The sequence below is a fragment of the Ambystoma mexicanum genome, chromosome 5q (assembly GCF_040938575.1).
Source record: "Ambystoma mexicanum isolate Mex_15411 chromosome 5q, UKY_AmexF1_1, whole genome shotgun sequence".
NCBI lineage: Eukaryota > Metazoa > Chordata > Amphibia > Caudata > Ambystomatidae > Ambystoma > Ambystoma mexicanum.
The window spans coordinates 790,565,244-790,578,214 of NC_090933.1; positions in this window are offsets into that span (position 1 = coordinate 790,565,244).

Consider the following 12,971-nt stretch of genomic DNA (forward strand, 5'->3'; position numbering starts at 1 on the left):
TGGGTGGGGCAGCACAACTCCACTGGAACTCTTCTGGAAGCAGGAACTCTTTTCTGACCTAGGCGGGGCCGTGGAAGGAGACGCCTCATCACTCCAAGGCTATTTAAACCACACCCGATTGATGAAACGTGCTTCGCGTTATTCTGCATCTGCAGCAGAACGCTCACCGAGTCTGCTCCAGCTTTTCTTCTTTGGATCCTGAACCTGCAAGAATTATACTCACCATTCCGGTATCCGAGCAACATCAGCACCTGCAAAAGATAAGAAACCACAGGTTAGCAGAATGAACTTTCACACGCAGTGTTTGCTTACCTGATCCATCGGCAGCGGCCGTGTCTCACGCTGCTCCTTCGCCTGCAAAGACAAACAGCATTATTTTACTTACCGGCACGCCGTGCATTCCGGATTCTTCACGCCGCATCTGCACCTGCAAAGATAAACAGCATTGTTCTACTTACTGGCACGCAGTGCATTCCGGATTCTTCACGCCGCATCTTCACCTGCAAAGACAATAGCAGTGTCACACTTACCGGCACGTGGCGAATTCCGGATTTCTTCATTCTGCATCGTCTCCTGCAAAGACAAGGAAAGAGACAGTAAGAGCGCTGCCATACTTACGCAACTCCAGGCGCTTCAGTGCCACGCATAAAAGACTATAAAGACTAAAGGTGTCCAGAAACTTACCGGTCGTGCAGTCAACGACGGTACCCATCCTCTGAAGTCAAGAGGCCCACGTTTCACCAGTGAAGGAACTGGCAACGGCACCCTGCACTAGACGCAGATGGAGAGCCCAGCATTCACCTATCTAAGAAACCTCACCCTTCGAGTTCGACACACAGTGCGGAGAGGGTCGCCCCCAGAAGCCAACCGAATCCTGCACATCACGTTTCGTGTTACAGACACCTTCCTGCCAAGACCCGCGCCTCCGTGGGAATCAGGTGAGCGTTACACAATTTCACATATGAGGTCTATGTGGAGGACATCCACAATTTGCGGCAAATGTTTGCAGAAGTGTTTGTCGGCATAGGTAAATTGAAAGGTGATCCCGTCAAGCTACACATTGATGAATCCATCCGCCCTGTGGTACTCAAACAGAGGAACGTCCCATTTCATCTCAGGTACAAAGTAGACAAGGAGATAGAATGTCTAGTGGAAATGGACATCATCAAGACAGTGGAGGGGCCAACCCTGTGGGTGTCATCAATCGTGGTAGCCCGGAAGCCAAAAAACAGCCAGAATGATCCCGGATTTCGGTGGACATGCGCCTTCTCAACAAGGCCATCAAGTGAGAACATCACCTGACGCCCCAAATGGACAACATCATGGCGGAGTTACAAGGGGCATTTACAACTCACAGGGGCTTGTACAGATACAAGCGGCTCAGTTTTGGTGTATCATCGGCCGCAGAAGTATTCCAAGACAATGTGCAGGGGGTGCTGGCAGACCTGGCCGGATTGATTAACATCAGTGATGACATTTTGGTGTTTGCTGAGCCTGAAAGTGAGCACATGGAGGGATTAGAGAAAATGTTAGAAGGGATACGGTCTCTGGGACTAACTCTCCACAAGGAAAAATGTTTTTCAAGCAGAAAATCGAGTTCTTTGGTTTCGTATTTCAGCAAGGGCGAGTATTACCGGACCCCAAGAAGGTGAAGGACATCAAGGAAACCATACCACCAGAATGAGTCCCGGAATTGAGAAGCTTCCTCTGTATGGTGACATACTGCGGGTGCTTCAATCGGAACCTAACGATGCTGTCAGAGCCCCTACGAAACCTAACCAAGAAGGCATGTGCATGGCAGTGGGGCTCACTCAAACAGAATTCTTTTGAAGAGATCTAGTCGGCCCTGACGGCTGAGAGTACCATGGCATTCTTCAAACTGGCCATTGCGTCAGAGATCATAGTTAATGCAAGCCCGTTTGGACTAGGAGCGGTACTGACTCAGCAGAATTCAAAAGGGGATGTCCTAGCAGTAGCGTTTGTAAGCAGGGTGCTGACAGACACAGAACATCGATTCTCCCAAATAGAACGTGAGGCACTGGCAGTGCTCTAGGGGTGCACGCATTTCAGGCTCTATATACTGGGGAGGCCGCTCATGGTGGTGACCGATCATAAACCGTTGCTGCCGATCTTGGCAGGGTCATCATCAAAGCCCCCAGCACGCATCAAGCAGTGGTTGCTAGCTCTCCTAGAATATTATGTCTCTTTGGTGTATCGACCGGGAGCAAACAACGCTGCAGACTATCGATCCAGACACCCTGGGAAATCTGAAGCAGAGTCGGGTAACAGAGAAATGGATGTCGAGGAGTTTGTGAAAAGGGTGGTAGAATCCAACTCCTCATTATTGAATGTGCCCTATGTTGATTGGGACTAGCCCACCACTCCTCGTTATTGAATGTGCCCTATGTTGATTGAGACAAGCCCACCACTCCTCATTTTTTAATGTGCCTATGTTGATTAGGACTAGCCTACTGCTCCTCATTATTGAATGTGCTTATGCTGATTGGGACTAGCCCACCACTCTGCATTATTGAATGTGCCTATGCTGATTGGGACTAGCCTACTGCTCATTACTGAATGTGCCTTATGCATATATTAACTGGAATCAGCCTATTGCACCCCATTGAACGAGCCACCTGTTTTAAATGCTCTGAACTGGACGCTATCCATTTTACCCCATAGCAATTGTGACCTCTGCTTCCACACCCATAGACTTCCGCATCTAAGGGATCCTTGCACACTCCCACTGCGTATATAGCAGCCCTTTGTAGATCCAAACCAATCCTAGCTACGATACTTCCCCTGCTCAATACCGACTCATTATCCCACTTGCCATTCAAAAATCTCCCACAACCAATATCTCATCCATCCCTCACATGCACCATGACCTTTGCCCATGAAGCCCTTAATCAGGCACTCATGCCCAGGCAGCCACTCACCCCATTAGAATGGATTCGCCAATTTGCTGCATCTCCCACACCTTGGAACCCGTTCCCAGTGAAGGACAGAAACCTAAGAATTCATTCCCCGTTTCTAGCCCCTAGGACATCCAACGCTAAACACCCCCTTCACTCTCTCCCCAACCAACCAAGCCAGCACTATGCACATCTTTGACAGTACCCCAAAAACCCCCATCAGCATGGTTGATCACCCTCTGATCAGAGGGGCCCTCATCAATGCTCGGTCACTGGTCACCCACGCGCTTGACATTGCAGACCTTATCTCTGCTAACAACCTTCACTTTCTGGCTATTACTGAAACCTGGCTGCATCAGGCAGCAGGCCCTTCTCTGTCCCTCGCCATCCCCGAGGGCTACTCTATATTAAGGAATGGCAGGGATTCAGGTAAAGGAGGAGGAGTAGCCTTTATCGCCAAAACATCCCTTGACCTTAAAGCGACCCCTTCATCCAGCTTCCGGTCCACTGCAATTCTGTCAGCAAAGTTCCAACTCGCCGCAGCACAAACCATCCTTATGCACCTCATTTATAGGCCACCAGGCCTCATCTCCTCATTTGAGGAAGAGATCTCCGTCCTCCTGACTAATAATACCAAAACAGGATCACAAATCATCCTACTTGGGGATTTAAACGTAGGCCTCTGCGATACCAATGATGCCAATACGTTATCCCTGGAAAATACTATCTTTCAATTAGGGTTCAAGCACAGTAGCGGCCAACACCTACAAAACCTCCATCCTCAGGGCCAAAAAATAGACCTATGACAACAGAATTAACAATACCAAATCAAGAACAAAAGAGCTCTCCATTATCCTCAGGGAACTCGAGTCCCCTCCTCGCCCACAGAAACTTGCGTGAAAGACACAGACTGGTGTGAGAGAATACAAAAAGCCTTGGAAGACAAAATTTCCATGCTACAATCCAAAATCGAACAGAAAAAGACTAGCCTAGCCAAAAAAGCAAACTACCCACTATCAACCACCCCTAAAACTCCTACCTGCCCTCCCTTCTCTTTCGCCCCTGTCACAACAAAAGAAGTGGAAAGCATCATCAAAGGCCTCAAGCCTTCCAGATGCCAAGGGGACTCCTGCCCGGCCTCCATCATTCAGGAAGGTGCCAACGATCTGGCCCCGTTCATAACAGCCCTAATCAACGCTTCTTTCAAAACGAGTTCAGTCACTAGCAGCCTCAAGGAGGCGTGGGTCATGACCCTCCTAAAAAAAAAAACCTAGACCCCAAAAAGCCCACTAATTATAGGCCAATCACCACTGTCCCCTACACCTTAAAGATCTTAGACAGAGTGGCCTACCTGCAAATCCAGCAGCACCTGGAAGAGAACAACCTTCTGGGCCTCAGACAATCTGGCTTTAGGCCAAGGCACGGAATCGCGACTACACTTCTGGACCTAAAAATCCAGATGGATGAGGCAAAGGACAAGGGCAATCCAGCTATTCTCCTGCTGCTTGACCTCTCAGCAGCCTTCGACCTCGTTGACCACCAGATCCTCACGGAACATCTGACGGCTTCAGCTGCATTCTCCAGCCAGGCGAACGCCTGGGTCCAATCCTTCCTCGCCAACCAAACCACCCGGGTCTTTCCCCGGTGGCTTCAGCCACCCCAACACCATCCTTTGTGGCGTCCTTCAAGGCTTGTGAGTCTTGCTGACCTTATACAATATCTTTGCAAAGCTATTTTACGACCGCTTAGATACTTTGGGTTTCACATACACAAACTATGCTGACCCAGGTTCTCATCACCCTATCAGGTTGCTACGAAGAGGACTCCACGCGGATTAACAACCTCTACCTGGAGATCCAACCCTGGATGGCAGAATATGGCTTATGCCTCAACAACGAGAAATCTGAGCTCCTTCTCGTCGGCTCCCAACCACGGTTAAACAAACTGGACCCCCGTTACGCTTCTATCAACATAGATGGTAACCTAATCATAGTACCTAAAGAAATCAAAACCCTAGGGGTTTATCTGGATTCTACACTCTTGCTCAAAAAAACAAGTAAACACCACAGTAAACTCCACGACTTACACAAATAAGCTTATCAATGCCTGCAAAGCCTGCCTCTCGGCGTCCAGCTGCATTACCCAAGCCAAAGCGTTAGTGCTCTCAAAAATCGATTACTGCAATACGCTCTTCCTGGGCACCTCAGAACGCAACTTGAACAAATTGCAGGTGCTGCAGAATAATGCCCTCAGAGCTGCGCTGAGTATCCAGCGGCACTCTCACATCTCCAGCTTCAGACAAGATGCCCACTGACTCCTGGTACGAGACAGAATCACCCTTAGATCACTTGTTATCGTCCACAAATGCCTCGCCAACGACGCCCCTAAGTATCTGGTAGACAAGTTTCACAAACACATATCAGCCAGACCAACTATAACACTGTATTCTCACTGTATATCCATCCCCAAATTCTCCCTAAAAATAGCAGGCGGCTCCAGCTGCCCGGTCCTAGCCGCCAAACAATGGAATGCTAAACCTGTGAACCTTAGAGCAGAGTCATCTTTTTGGACCTTCAGAGCAAAAACTAAGTCCTGGCTTGCCAACAAGAACTTGCCCTTTGTCTGACATAGTAACCTTTGGTCTCACCGCTGTATTTCTATGGATGCATGCCCCTTGACCACTATGTAACCCAATCATTTGTACTTATTCATATTATCTTGTATGTCTATAATATGTTGTAACCTGCTCTAAGTCTCTGGCGCCCAGTTACCTCAAGGTTCGGCGCGCGTTATAAATAAAGACGTACCGAACTCCATGTTAGTGCAGGAGATGGCAAACAGCTCCGCTGGTGATGATTGTTTCTGCGTGCCCTGGGAAGCTCTCAGCAAAGGAGACTGGAAGTGGACCCTGATGGGGTTGGACAAGCGCATGCAAGAGGCGAAGGTCATGCCAGAGCAGCTGTGGAAGGTGAGAAACAAGTTGTCTTTCACTGAATCAGGGTTGCTGTTGAGGGGCCAGAAAATGGTCACACCATCGGTGCTTGTGGCCAAGGTCATAGCGCTGGCACATCACGGGCATCAGGGGTCAGCCAAAACTAAGTCTCGACTAAGGATGAAGGTGTGATTCCCCAATATGGAACTGCTCGTCAATGAGTTTGTGAGAAACTGCGTGTGGTGTCAGGCTGCAGCCCCGTGCAGAAGGAACCCCAAATTGAGTCGATGCTGAGAGGAACCAAGTCGTGGAAATTGTGCACATGGATTTTGGCTTGATAGTGAGAGAGGCACACTTCCTCATGGCTATTAATGAGTGGTGCAGATACCCGGAAGTGGAGTAGTTCATTGAGTCAATATTGTTTGAGAACATCATACCAGTGGTGGAAAAGATGTTTGCATCTCATGTGTTCCCATAGGGGGTGTGTACAGACAATGGCCCACCTTTCCAAGGGGAGAGTTTTGCAGATTTCCTTTGAGAGAGCGCAGTCAAACACCACAAGATCTCTCTGCTATGGCCCAGAGCGAATGGGGAAGCAGAGCGCTTCATGCGGACACTGAACAAAGTATTCCGAATAGCTCATGGGTAGGGACAATCTCTGGATCGAGACCTATATCAGTTTCGGAGAGAAGATAGGGCTACTCCACACAGTTCCACCGAGTTGACCCCGCGGAAGTCATGTTCCAAAAGTGCCCACGTGGTCTCTTACCACAAAGCATAGACAGAGACTCAGGGTGATAGATGATGAGCAGGTGGCTGATGACCACATGAGGCCGAAAGAGAGGGAGAACATCAGGAGGAAATTGCGACCACCCGACACCTCGCTGGGGAATGAGGTGCTGGTCAGGAACCGGCACCCAGAAAGCAAGATCTTGCTTCCTTGTGACCCACAGCCACTTGATGTAGTAGGAGTGAAGGGCTCCATGGTGACTACATCAGATGGGAACAAGACGGTGACCTGCAACTCCAGTGTCCTCAAGAGGCTTGGTGGGCATCACCCTGTTCATCTAAGCCCAGTGCAGAGTGAGATTGACCCACATCTGGAATAAGCCTGAAGCCCCTCAGTCAGGAGTGGCAGGTCTGGGCCTAGGTGAGGAGGACGAAGCTTGAGGACATGCAAGTAGAAGGTATCCACAGAGGGAGTCCTGATGCCGTCCATCACGTTTGAAGGACTATGTGCTTGATGAATAGTATGTCGTCAATACTGAATTGGAATAAGGCACAGACTGTTAGAGTGCAAGGAATAAATTAGTTTTCAAAAATTGATTAGAAGAGTTTGCTAATTAAATGTTTTTTGATTAGCAAACAGACCCATTTGATTAGCAATTTTGTACTAATATTGTTAATGTCACAAGACGTTATTTGTACCCAAGACATGATACAGCAGTTATGCGTACCGCTGAAATAAGACATTAGTGAGAGGATTCAGGCCTTGCCATTTCTTCAAATTTCAGCTAGACCTGCAGGTTGGGTAACTTAGTTTACCTATTCAGCCTAAGAGAAATGCTCTCGACCGATAGGAATGGAGGACAATACATTTGAAATGTGATTCCTGTCAAATGGTGCATTTTACTACAAACCCACTTTTTAATATGTTTGGCATTCTGCTGCCCCCCCAGAGGCCAGCCATGCACAGTGCAACTTTTATTTGATATTTACTACAAGCAAAGTAATGTTAAATAAAAGTTTCAAACTTCTCTTGTAAATTCTACTTCATAAAATCTACTCGACTATGCAAAAAGACTGTGAAATGTAAAAGATTAGCTGAATGAATGAACACAGATAAATAGATGTGATAAAAAAGGCTCTGAAAACAATTTGACCAGTTCTCTTCCACAGGTGGTAGCATATAATACAATCATAAGCATAAAGCAAAGCGAGCTCTGGAGGCTAACTACAGTGTTTGGTATTGCAGTAGCTCTGTAGATGTACAGACTGGATGGAACTACTGATCACTACTTTACACAAGCATGTAGTTCGGTTTGTGTTTTTATTATGTAAGAGGCAAGAAAGAGACTAAGCAGAGTGGATAGCATAGCAGGCATAAACTGGGCAAACTAGGTGGAATATTGTAGTTTGTGGTCATCTCACGTTCAGGGTACCTGGTATAAAGCAATAGGGTGATAATATAGAATGTCAAGGAGTATGGGTACGATCATGGGCTGAGCACCAGTTGCAAGATGCATGCAACCTGCAGGTTACAGAACAAGGTTTGTCATCAAAAGCATTTGCTCATGTGATCATGTGCATTTTCAAAAGTGTTCACTCGTCAATATGATCTTTCCCAACAAAATTAAATATAGTTGACACTATGACATTTAGATAAACTAACCTAAACATTACTGTAAAGCATGGAGATGATGCAGTGTTTTACAGTATCAATACTGCAATTATGCATTTTGTAACAACTTACATTTTAGGAATGGAATTGCATGACTATCTTTTAAAAAAATATAAGGTTTGAAAGGGGCCCCTAGGGGTCCCTCACGTCTATGGAAACAAGGCAAGTCACCACACAGGATAGATACGCCAGACACAAGGTTGTATTCCCAAAGCTAGGGTTTATTGCAAAGCAAATAGTCTCAGTTGGCCAACTCGGTCTCACGCCCCGCGACGTGTATCTCTAGACCTCGAGGGACGCAAGAGAGTGAATTATGTACATCAGTTAGATATATGTACAAAATGTATATCATACAATCAGCTGTGACATATTTAACACTCCCTTTTATTGGGTTTCTTTGAACTCGGTGTGATGATGGACACTTTCGACAAATATGACACCATCAAATATCTATTCTAGTAACAATATGCAATTTTGCAAGTGCGGAGGCATCTTTTAGTTGTTGAACAGAACACAGTGCTTCTGTTCTTGGAAGCGAGATACATACGGGGGAAGAGTCATTCCAGACCTTGCTATCTATGAGGTGCTATTTGTGTCCTGGGAGCCGACACGCTCTGCGGGGCTCGGTAAAGGGGGGCCGCAAGAAGAGCATAATTCAAGCCTTTAGCTGCTTTAGCTAACAAAATGGCGATCCTTGTTATATCAAAATGGCCGTTCATTGGTAAATTCGGGAACCTGTATTCCTACCGTATCGTGCATGAGACGGTTGGCCCACGGCCACCAAAATACGTTTGCTGTCAATCATCAGAGGTATCCATTTTTCTAGACTGACAAACCCTCCTTTGGCCGTATGCCAAACGTCTCATTCATCTATTCTATCCTCCTCTGATGACGATAAATCCGAAGCACTTATGTCGGAATCTTGCATGCTATTATAAGCATCATCATCTTCATTAATATCTATAGCCATTAATTCTTTCACTGTTTTTATTTCATGTGTGTCTCTGTCATCCCGGCCATAAGTTTGTTTTCTTTTTGTTATCATATGCATACATCCCTTCGTACATCCCTCAGTTACCTTAGTGCAAACTAACGGTAGGCATTGTATGCAACAACAGTACGTTATGAATATTCCAGTATTCCAGACACCACTACTAATATCGAGATCAACTTCCATCCCCAAGAACGCAGTATTCCCCAAAACCAGGACTCTATTCCCCAGCCCCCTTCTCCAGTAGGGAGTTCGGAGCTAAGGCCATGCATTTTCTTAATTGCTTCAAAAATCGTAGGGGAATAGTCATCCACAAATACACAGCACGCTGATCCCACAATCTTGCAAATTCCCCCACAATCAACCAGGATTACATCGAGAGCCATTCTATTTTGCAGCATCATTAACCTTATTCCTTTTTCTTCCAACGTCATGTTAAATAGTATATCTGTTGTTGTATTTATGGTATCTTTTAGTATTATGGACAGCTGCCTTATGTTGTAGGAGTTCACTATCTGGGACAATAATGGAATGAATGATTTTGCTACGTCCGTCGCTATCAAAACGCCTTTGCTACTCCTTTTGGTTCTAGATCTGGATAGCCTGGCCATGTCTGCTGTTTCTAAGAGGAACACTCCTGGGAACAGTAGACCTAGGTAACATGTACCTCCCCAGTTTCTGGGCAACCAAGGATATGCTTTCTCTCCACATATAAAATAGACTGGATCTCCCACATATACTGGTTCTATTTCCCATTTTAATACCACTGTATTCATGCATCCAGTAAATGTTCCTACTGAATAGGAGCCTTTCTTTTTTAGACAAAAAGGGACAGTTCTTGGGTTATAATTCACCGTGTAAGAAGGGGGAACTGTATCTTTGTTCCCATCTGTTCTTACACGAAACATCATTACAGATGTTTTAACTGGTGGGGACAATCTATCTTGTCTATTTTGTCGTGTTATTTTTTGCGTACTTATAGCCGTTGGCTCTGGGATCATCACTCGCGCTTTATGGAATGTGGAACAACCCACAGGTCTCATAATTATTTCCTCAAACTCATTCATGTTTGTCCTGTCTAATTGACCCGTACCACTCTTTTTCCATTTCCCATAGAACATTGCACTTAAAGATGCACTACATGCAGAACTTAATGGTAATGGCTGTACATACCAACCTATTCCTTTCCCAGCATGCTGCGGTAAATTGGTACATACCCAGCAATTTGTTTTCTTTAGAATTGCATGTGTCATATTCATAATCAGTAACAGCGTATTGTTCCCATACCCTCCTCTGTGTCTTTCTTCCATTGGGGACAAGGTATAAGTAATCACCTGAACCGGGCTTTCAGTAGTGGATATATTAACTATTGGTAACAACATTCCCAATGGGTGTATAGATTCCACATACCATAATACTAAGGCTGTCGTTATTGGTGCTACCACACTCATGAAGCACATGATTATTGTCAGTGCCAGCATACAATTTTTTTTACCATGCGTTTTCCTTAAGCTTACAGTCTTTACAATTAACTCATTCTCAGCAGCGGTGCAGGAGGAGGCTGAAACCGGTCCCGACATGTTTCCCATCGTCCTTCTTCTTCCTTATTAAAGTTTGTCGTGGATATCTCTCTTCGTTGCACTTGTTATAATATCAATAAGTTCAACGGAATTGTCACAGTTCAGTCTGCCAGTCCTTTATAGCCTGGATTTGCTTATTTGTTTTTTGGCAAGATCACTTGTCCTTTCTCATACTGATCAGAGGACTTTTGATCAGTTATCTATTGCCTTAGTACCATGTGCACCCAGCTTGTCCGCTCTGGTTCCGGACACATGTACTTTTTATGATCGCACCGAGGAGCCGTGAGTCTTGAATTGTCCGATTTGCACAATTCTCACGCTTCTCTCCTCTACACCTCTAGTTCCTTATCCGTCCATGAGCGGAACCAGAGGTTAATATAAGCACCAAAGAACTCTGGATCACTTTGTCTTTCGAGGCCGTAAATCATATCGCCTCACTCCTGGTATTGTGTGATCCGTGAACAGTGCCGGTGCACTTCCAGATCCAGACTCAAAGTCAGCCTGTGGCGCTACTGTAGGTGCTGGTGTGCACTGCGCCAGTGATGCAGATTCGGTCTTTGGCGTGCTGGCAAGTGCTGGTGGGTGGCAAAGGGGTACATGTTTAGTGTCTGCCGGTATTTGCAATGCAGAATTTGGTTCGGCCAACAGTGATGTAGATTCTGCTGGGCAAAGTTGGGGCACTCTTTGCCCTTCCCCCTTTTTGCCAATCTTTTCAGGCTTCGTTTCGAGTTTCACTTCTCGCTCGGGCACATTTGGTGGCAGCTTACTGGCAACAGTTTCTTTCGTTTCTGGGACCGCTGTCTCTTTCCGGTCGTCTGGGTCAGGCAAGTCTTTCAGCAAAGTTGGGATCTTTTCGGCATGGGTGGCATGGATCCGCGACTTCCGTCCATCCGCCCGTATCGCTGTCTGCATTGCCAAGAGTACTTGATAGGGGCCGCGCCGCCTGGGTGCTAACGATGATTTTCTTTCAAAAATTTTAAGCAGCACCCAGTCGCCTGGATCCAGCGCGTGCGCCGGATCGGTGTATCTCACTGGTTGAGCCTCCTGCACCTGCTGATGAATCAAACGCAATTTCTGCATTAAAAGGCCACAATAAGTACTAAGCACAGGATTTCTACCTCGCTAAGTCGTTTTGGCTGAGGTGCGCACCAAACATTTGCCGGCCTCCCCATTACGATTTTGTATGGGGAGACCCCAGGTGTAGCCTGTACAGACGTACACATGCATAATAGCGCTATTGGTAATGCATCCACCCAACTCACTTGCTTCCTGCACATATCTTGCTTATTTTTGACTTGAGGATCCCGTTGTGCCTCTCCACAAGACTGGCCGAACTCGGATGTCTTGAACTATGATATCTCTTATTAATCTGGAGACCTGCACATATCTGTAATATCACTGCACCCACAAAGTGTGGACCGTTGTCTGACCATAGGACACGGAGCATGCCAAAACGGGAAAAATATTCTTTAAGTATTATTTTTGCCATACTCATCGCTGTTTAGTCTTTTAAGGGATATGCCTCCACCCACTTGCTGAATGCACAGATCACCACCAAGACATATTTCAAGTTTTGGCATCTCTCCATCTCTAGGAAATCAAAATGGATTACCTCAAAAGGCATAGAGGGCAGGCCAAAACTGCCTATTGGAGTCACTGTTCCCTTACCTACATTGTGTTGTAAACAAGTGATACAGTTCCGTATCAACCTCTCTGCATTCTTCTTTATGTTTACATTCTGCCATACTGTAGATAGGTGCTGTATTATCTTTTTCACACAGATGTGAGTAGGGCTGTGAGCCATTGTGCCCATTGCAGTCACATAAGAATTTGGCAACATCCAGTTTCTAGTTCCCTTGTCCACCCAACAACCCTCCAGATCTAACTCAGCAGAGCCCTCTGCCCACCCTTGTATTTCATCGGCCGTGGTTTCGGCCTGCATTTCTTTGACAGTGACAATTCCATCTTCTATCATACAGGGTACTTCCTCAGTCTGGACTGTCATCATCTTAGTATTTAAATCAGTGGCAGTTTGTTTCGCAATTCTGTCTGCAAACGCGTTTCCCTCTCCTACTTTGCATGTTACCTTTTTATGTGCCTCACATTTCACTATTGCTAGGCGCTTTGGAAACTTGAGTGCAGACAGCAATCG